Below are 6,417 nucleotides of genomic sequence, written 5' to 3' on the forward strand. Positions count from 1 at the left end.
CTAGTTGTGTGAGCTGTGGTAGGTTCTTTAACCTCTCTGTCCTTTGCTTTACCCCCTTGTAACAAAGGAGTAATATTGTACTAAAGCAACATTGTTATTGTGAACATTGAGTTAACATAGAAAAAGAAAGTACTTAGAATAACATCTGGTGCATGATATGTACGATATACATGGAGCCACATTATGGAACTGACAGTCCTGTTAGAATATGCCTAGAGATATCAATTTTACTGCCAATCTCCCTGAGATTCTGTGGTCTAACAGAAACCAGGGGGCCAGTATTATTACTGGGCCCTGGTAATAAGTAAATAATTAAAATTATATTATTAATGCTTCTCATTAAATTTTTTTTCTACCTAACTAAGTCTATCCATTGATTCTGCAAAATCTTATTAATCTGATGTGAAGTACCAGATTAGAGGTTGGTAAACTTAGGAAGTGAATCAGAAAAATACCTGTCTAGATGTAGCTTACTGTATTAAGTAAACTCAGTCAAATACAGTGATCAATTTGTTCGAACAATCAGCCAACTCAGTAAAACCTGTTTTTTGGTGTATGTTTCTCTTTTCGTCAATCAGAACAAAGACATGGTTCAAAAATGGTAGTTACTAATTTGGACATCAACATGGCATCACTATACTCTCAAGGAAGCTCAAGAAATTTTCCTCAGGTTCCATGGGGAAGTGTGAGCCACAGATGTGAAGTGGCTGAGCCAAAGCCACCAGGCTGATTCCATCATAGGTGGAAACGAAATCTATCTCTCTAACTCCAAACACAGGGAGCTTTCCACTGAAACATGCTGACTTGACACTCCACTCGCCTCTCTCCTAGGTCACTGTTCAACATCCTTCTTTGATCATGTAACCCTATCAATAAAAAACAATTGAGCAGACAACACATATATGCATTACAAATATCCTACTGCACCAATACATTAATTACACTATAAAAACAACACAAAACTATAAGAGTTGAGCTTTCATTGTGACCTAAGTGGATTATCTCGGGCACACCCAGGGCAGATAATATTCTCACTTTCAGAGACCACAGTGCTGTGTGCTGTCTAGAAAGCCCCTGGAAACAATCAGTTCAGTTCAGTTCAGTCACTCAGTCATGTCTGACCCTTTGCAGCCCCATGGACTGCAGCACACCAGGCTTCCCTGTCCAGCACCAACTCCCAGAGTTTATTCAAACTCATGTCCATTGAGTCAGTGATGCCATCTAAACATCTCATCCTCTGTCATCCCCTTCTCCTCCTGCCTTCAATCTTTCCCAGCATCAGGGTCTATTTCCAGGGAGTCAGTTCTTCACATCAGGTGGCCAAAGTGTTGGAGTTTCAGTTTCAGCACCAGTCCTTCCAATGAACATTCAGGACTGATTTCCTTTAAAATGGACTGGTTGCATCTCCTTGCAGTCCAAGGGACTCTCAAGAGTCTTCTCCAACACCACAGTTCAAAAGCGTCAGTTCTTCAGCGCTCAGCTTTCTTTATAGTCCAACTCTCACATCCATACATGACTACTGGAAAAACCATAGCCTTGACTATACGAACCTTTGTTGGCAAACAATATGGGACTTTATTTGTATTCTATTGTCATTATAACTGATCATCACAAATTTAGCAGCTTAAAACTGCATATTTATTTTCCAATGAGCTCCATGAGGTAGGAGTCGAGACACAGCAAAGCTCAGTTGGTTCTCTCTAGGTGTCTCACAAGGCTGAGATCAAGGTACTGCTTTCCTCTCTGGAAGCACTAGGGGTGAAGTCAGGTCCCTGAGGTTGTAGGACTAAGATCCTCATTTCCTTGCCAGCTCTTGACCAGGGATTGATCTCAGCTTCTTGAGGCTGCTCATCTTCCCAGGCCTGGGGCCATTCACCTTCAAAGCTAGAGATGGTAGGCTGAATCTTTCCCAGACTTCAAATCTCTCTGATTTCCCTTCTGCCTCATCTCTCTGACAAGTCAAATAAGTTGCTGAGACTCAATTTCTTCAACAGAAAAATAAGGAAAATAGCATCTACCTCAGATAACTGATTTGAGGATTAAATCCAATAATAGATATGAAATTATTGTGAATACTGTGAAGCAATAGATGTGACAAGAGGTAGGACTTGGGGAGAATTAAAAGGAAAAAGAAGGACAAGGAAGCTGTTCTCTGCTTTTAAGATATCAGTATGACTCTGATTATAGAAGAGTAAGTATCCACAGAACACTAAAAGTAAGGGAGATATTATGTTTCAAATATTTTGTAAGTGCTATAGTGATACATAAAATTTGGAAGTTTTTATAAAATATCATCCACCAAATGAAACACAAATTAACTTTAGGGTTTATCAAGATTTATTCTGTATCCCCAAAAGGATCAGAATTTAAAATATAAATGAGGAAAAACTGAATATGAGCCTGCACAAGACCGGAGAGCCTATAGATATGCAAATACCATCTGGTGAGAACAAGTGTGTCTTGGGCTCCACAGATAGTGTCCGGGGGTCAATTACTTAACTTCATGCTTCAAATGTAAAATAGGAATAATAATAATAGCACCTATCTTAGGGTTGTGACAATTAAACACACATGTAGGACACTCAGCATGGTACCAGCCAATAAATATTATCTATTACTTTATCATTGGACTCAAAAGAATGAGACTATGATCAGTGAGTCATAAAGCCAAAAGTATGGCAACCAATAATCGATTGCTACCTCCCAGCCCTTTTAAGGCAATAAAAAGACTCACGCATCCTTCAAAGAATAAAAATATGCAATAAGAATAAAAATCTTTCAAGTCACTGCAGATAATGGGTGTTTTACCCATTGTGTACTCTACTCTGATGCTGTCCTTTTGTGGCTTGCAGGATTTGGAGCAATAGTTCAGCTAAAAGCAAAGGGTTGTATGAATTTGCAGTTCTGGAAGATGCTTCCAGCAGGTGCATCTTCATCCTGAGAAGATTTAGTCAGGGCTCGGTTGCCTAGATGGTTAACACCTGGTGGTTTTTATAGCACAAGCTCAACTAAGAGTAATGGCAAAGGAGAAGGCCGGGCGTAGGCAGATGTCTTACACTCTGGGCGTGAGTAAACGCTGCGTGCTCCAGCTGCACTTCACACATGCAAGGATTACACACACCGCAGCGACCGTGCCCCAGTCCTGGCAGAATTTCAAGACACTCGGAGCTTGAATGCCCCCCGAGAGACCTGTTGAGAAACCAAAAGAAAGTAAAAAGAGAGATTTAAAATATCAAATGCCTTACTGCCTGATGTGTTACTGTTTAACGGATGTAATTTAAAATGAAAATCAAAGGACTTTTCCTTTCAATGTGACAGGCTCAGGGGAAACTCTTAAAGTAGAAAATATGAAGCAAATCCAGGTAAAGATTCCATGAGAAACGAAAGAAAGACAACACAGGAGGGAAAGGCAGTGAAAGAACTATAACAGGATAGCTTATAAAGGAGACTTCAGAATGGCTGGAAATTTGGAGACTATTTGAAAAAATTTACTTCTTCATTGTTGTCGCTAAGTCGTGTCTGACTCTGCGACCCCGTGGACTGCAGCATGCCAGGCTTCCCTATCCTTCCCCATCTCCCAGCGTTTGCCCAAACTCATATCCACACAACAGGCACTAACTAACCACCTACAGTGTATCAAGCACTATGGTAGGAGCCTCAGAGAGCTAACCTACACGGGGAGTCCTTAAACAGAGACGGACACTTCGTGGCAGGAGGAAGTAAAAACAGAATGACTGCGAAAGGACAGAGAAGGGGCACATAGCTCTGCAGCATCAGGGAAGCAGAAAGAAGACAAACACGGGGAGGCGACGGGGAACAGAAGAGGGAGGTAGAGTTGCCCCGACCAGAGGGACAGCTCTCTGGACCTCAGTTGTCCCAGGCATCAGAGAAGTGTCCTGGGCTGTGTGATTAGCTCGGGAATCCTGGGAATCCTGTAAGCAGACGGGCGTCTTTAACTCCTCTCATTCTTCACACTCCACCTTCAAAATGCTGGAAACGCATATCATTCAAAATAGGCATCCAGACTCTGACATCCTCTCGCTCTCCCCACCCGTAGCTATCCCTGGGGCTGAGCCAATGTCCCCTCTTGTCTGCCTTGATGCTACAGCCTCCTCACCAGCCTCCTTCTTACACTGCAGCCTCAAGAGAAACAGGAGCAAGTCCATGCTCCAGGAGCATGGCCGTCCTCTGTCCAGAATGTAGCGGTGCCTCCCCACTGCCCTCAGGCTCGCGGACGCCACACAGCCTCTGCTCCATGTCACCTCCACTCCGCCTATGCTCCCTCACATGCTCCTCTCCAGCACTTCTGACCTATTTGCCATTCTTCCAACTCTCTTGCCTGGATACCCTCTCTCTACTCCAGCAGTTCCCTCTGCTGGGAAGGCCCTTGCCCTGGTTTCATTCTGCGAATATTCTTGACTCCCTCAAGGCTTTTCTCAAATTTTGTCACTGAGCAGGAACTTATTGTCTTCCTCGGACAGACTCCTCCCCCATATCCTCTGCTTTAGCTCCTCTCTGAAGGACCTAGACAATAGCATCTGATGCATGTTTTTTGAGTTGATTCGAAAACTTCCAAAAATGGAAAATGTTAACCACTTGATGACCATGAGCACATAGCCCCCAGGCCTTCTGGAGCCTCAGTTCAGTTCAGTTCAGTCACTTAGTCGTGTCCAACTCTTTGGGACCCCATGGACTGCAGCACACCAGGCCCCCCTGCCCATCACCAACTCCCAGAGTTTGCTCAGACTCATGCCCATTGAGTAGGTGATGCCATCCAACCATCTCATCCTCTGTCATCCCCTTCTCCTCTGGCCTTCAATCTTTCCCAGCATCTGGGTCTTTTCAAATGAGTCAGCTCTTCGCATCAGGTAGCCAAAGTATTGGAGTTTCAGGTTCAACATCAGTCCTTCCAATGAATATTCAGGACTGATTTCCTTTAGGATGGACTGGTTGGACCTCTTTGCTGGAGATCCTGGAGCCTGAGGACTGATAATGTCACTTCCCTTGTTACTTCACCTTCAACCAACTGGAGAACTGTGCATGAGCTGGTTAGGATGCCCCTCCCCATCCTGCCTTTAAAAATTCCCTACTGAAATCCATCAAGGAGTTTAGGTGTTTGGGGCACTAGCTGCTTTGGATTCCTTGCAGGTCCTTGCCTTGGACCTGCAATAAACACTGTAGTTTCCTTCACCACAACATAGTGTCAGCAAGTTGGCTTTACTGTGTGCAGGGGAGAAGACCTGAGTTTGATTCCATAACAATTTCACCTTCTCTACAAGGTCTACTCTAACCAACCAGGAAGCCCTACAGCCTACCCCTACATTCCTGATCCTCATCACCTAATTACTTACCTGTTGTGTGTATTTTATACTGTCTCCCTCATCTCCTCTAGAATGGAAGCTCCAAGAGGGCAGGGATCTTTTTTTTTTTTTTCAATTTGAGAATAATTGCTTTACAATGCTGTGTTAGTTTCTGCCATACAACTGCATGAATCAGCCATCCTCATGAGCCTCCCTCCCAAACCCCCATCCTTCCCCTCTAGGTCATTGCAGAACACCAAGCTGAGTGACCTGTGTTATATAGCAGCTTTGCTTTAGGGATCTATTTCACACATGGTTTGTGGTGGTTTAGTCATTAAGTTGTGTCTGACTCTTGCGACCCCATGCCCAGTAGCCGACCAGGCTCCTCTGTCCATGGGATTCTCCAGGCAAGAATACTGGAGTGGGTTGCCATCTCCTTCTCCAATTTTACCCATGGTAGTGTTTATATATCAATGCTACTCTCTCAATTCATCCCACCTTCCCCTTCCCTTGCTGTGTCCACAAGTCTGCTCTCTGTGTCTGTGTCTGTATTTGAGGGCAGGGATCTTTGCCTGCTTTGCTAACTACTTATCTAGGACACGATAAACACTTGATAAATTATTTGTTGAGTGAGCAAATACACCAATCTGAAAACAGGTACGAAAGCTAGTAAATCATAGGATCTGCTGGTAAGGCTCCTGGTCACCTTCTTCTTCATCCAGCTTTCTGTGCTTAATAGAAGATAGGAGGGAAGAAGACAGGGCCCTTACAAAGCCAGTGCACCAGAGAGTATGGCAGAGTGAAAGAGTACAGCTTTGGTTCAATTCAGTCACTCAGTCGTGTCCAACTCTGCGGCCCTATGGACTGCAGCACGCCAGGCTTCCCTGTCCATCACCAACTCCCGGAGCTTACTCAAACTCACATTCATTGAATTGGTGATACCATCCAAGCATCTCATCCTCTATCATCCCCTCCTCCTCCCATCTTCAATCTTTCCCAGCAACAGGGTCTTTTGAAATGAGTCAGTTCTTTGCATCAGGTGGCCAAAGTATTGGCGTTTCAGCTCCAGCATCAGTCCTTCCAATGACTATTCAGGACTGATTTCCTTTAGGATGGA

The sequence above is a fragment of the Capra hircus genome, chromosome 14, assembly GCF_001704415.2.
Source record: "Capra hircus breed San Clemente chromosome 14, ASM170441v1, whole genome shotgun sequence".
NCBI lineage: Eukaryota > Metazoa > Chordata > Mammalia > Artiodactyla > Bovidae > Capra > Capra hircus.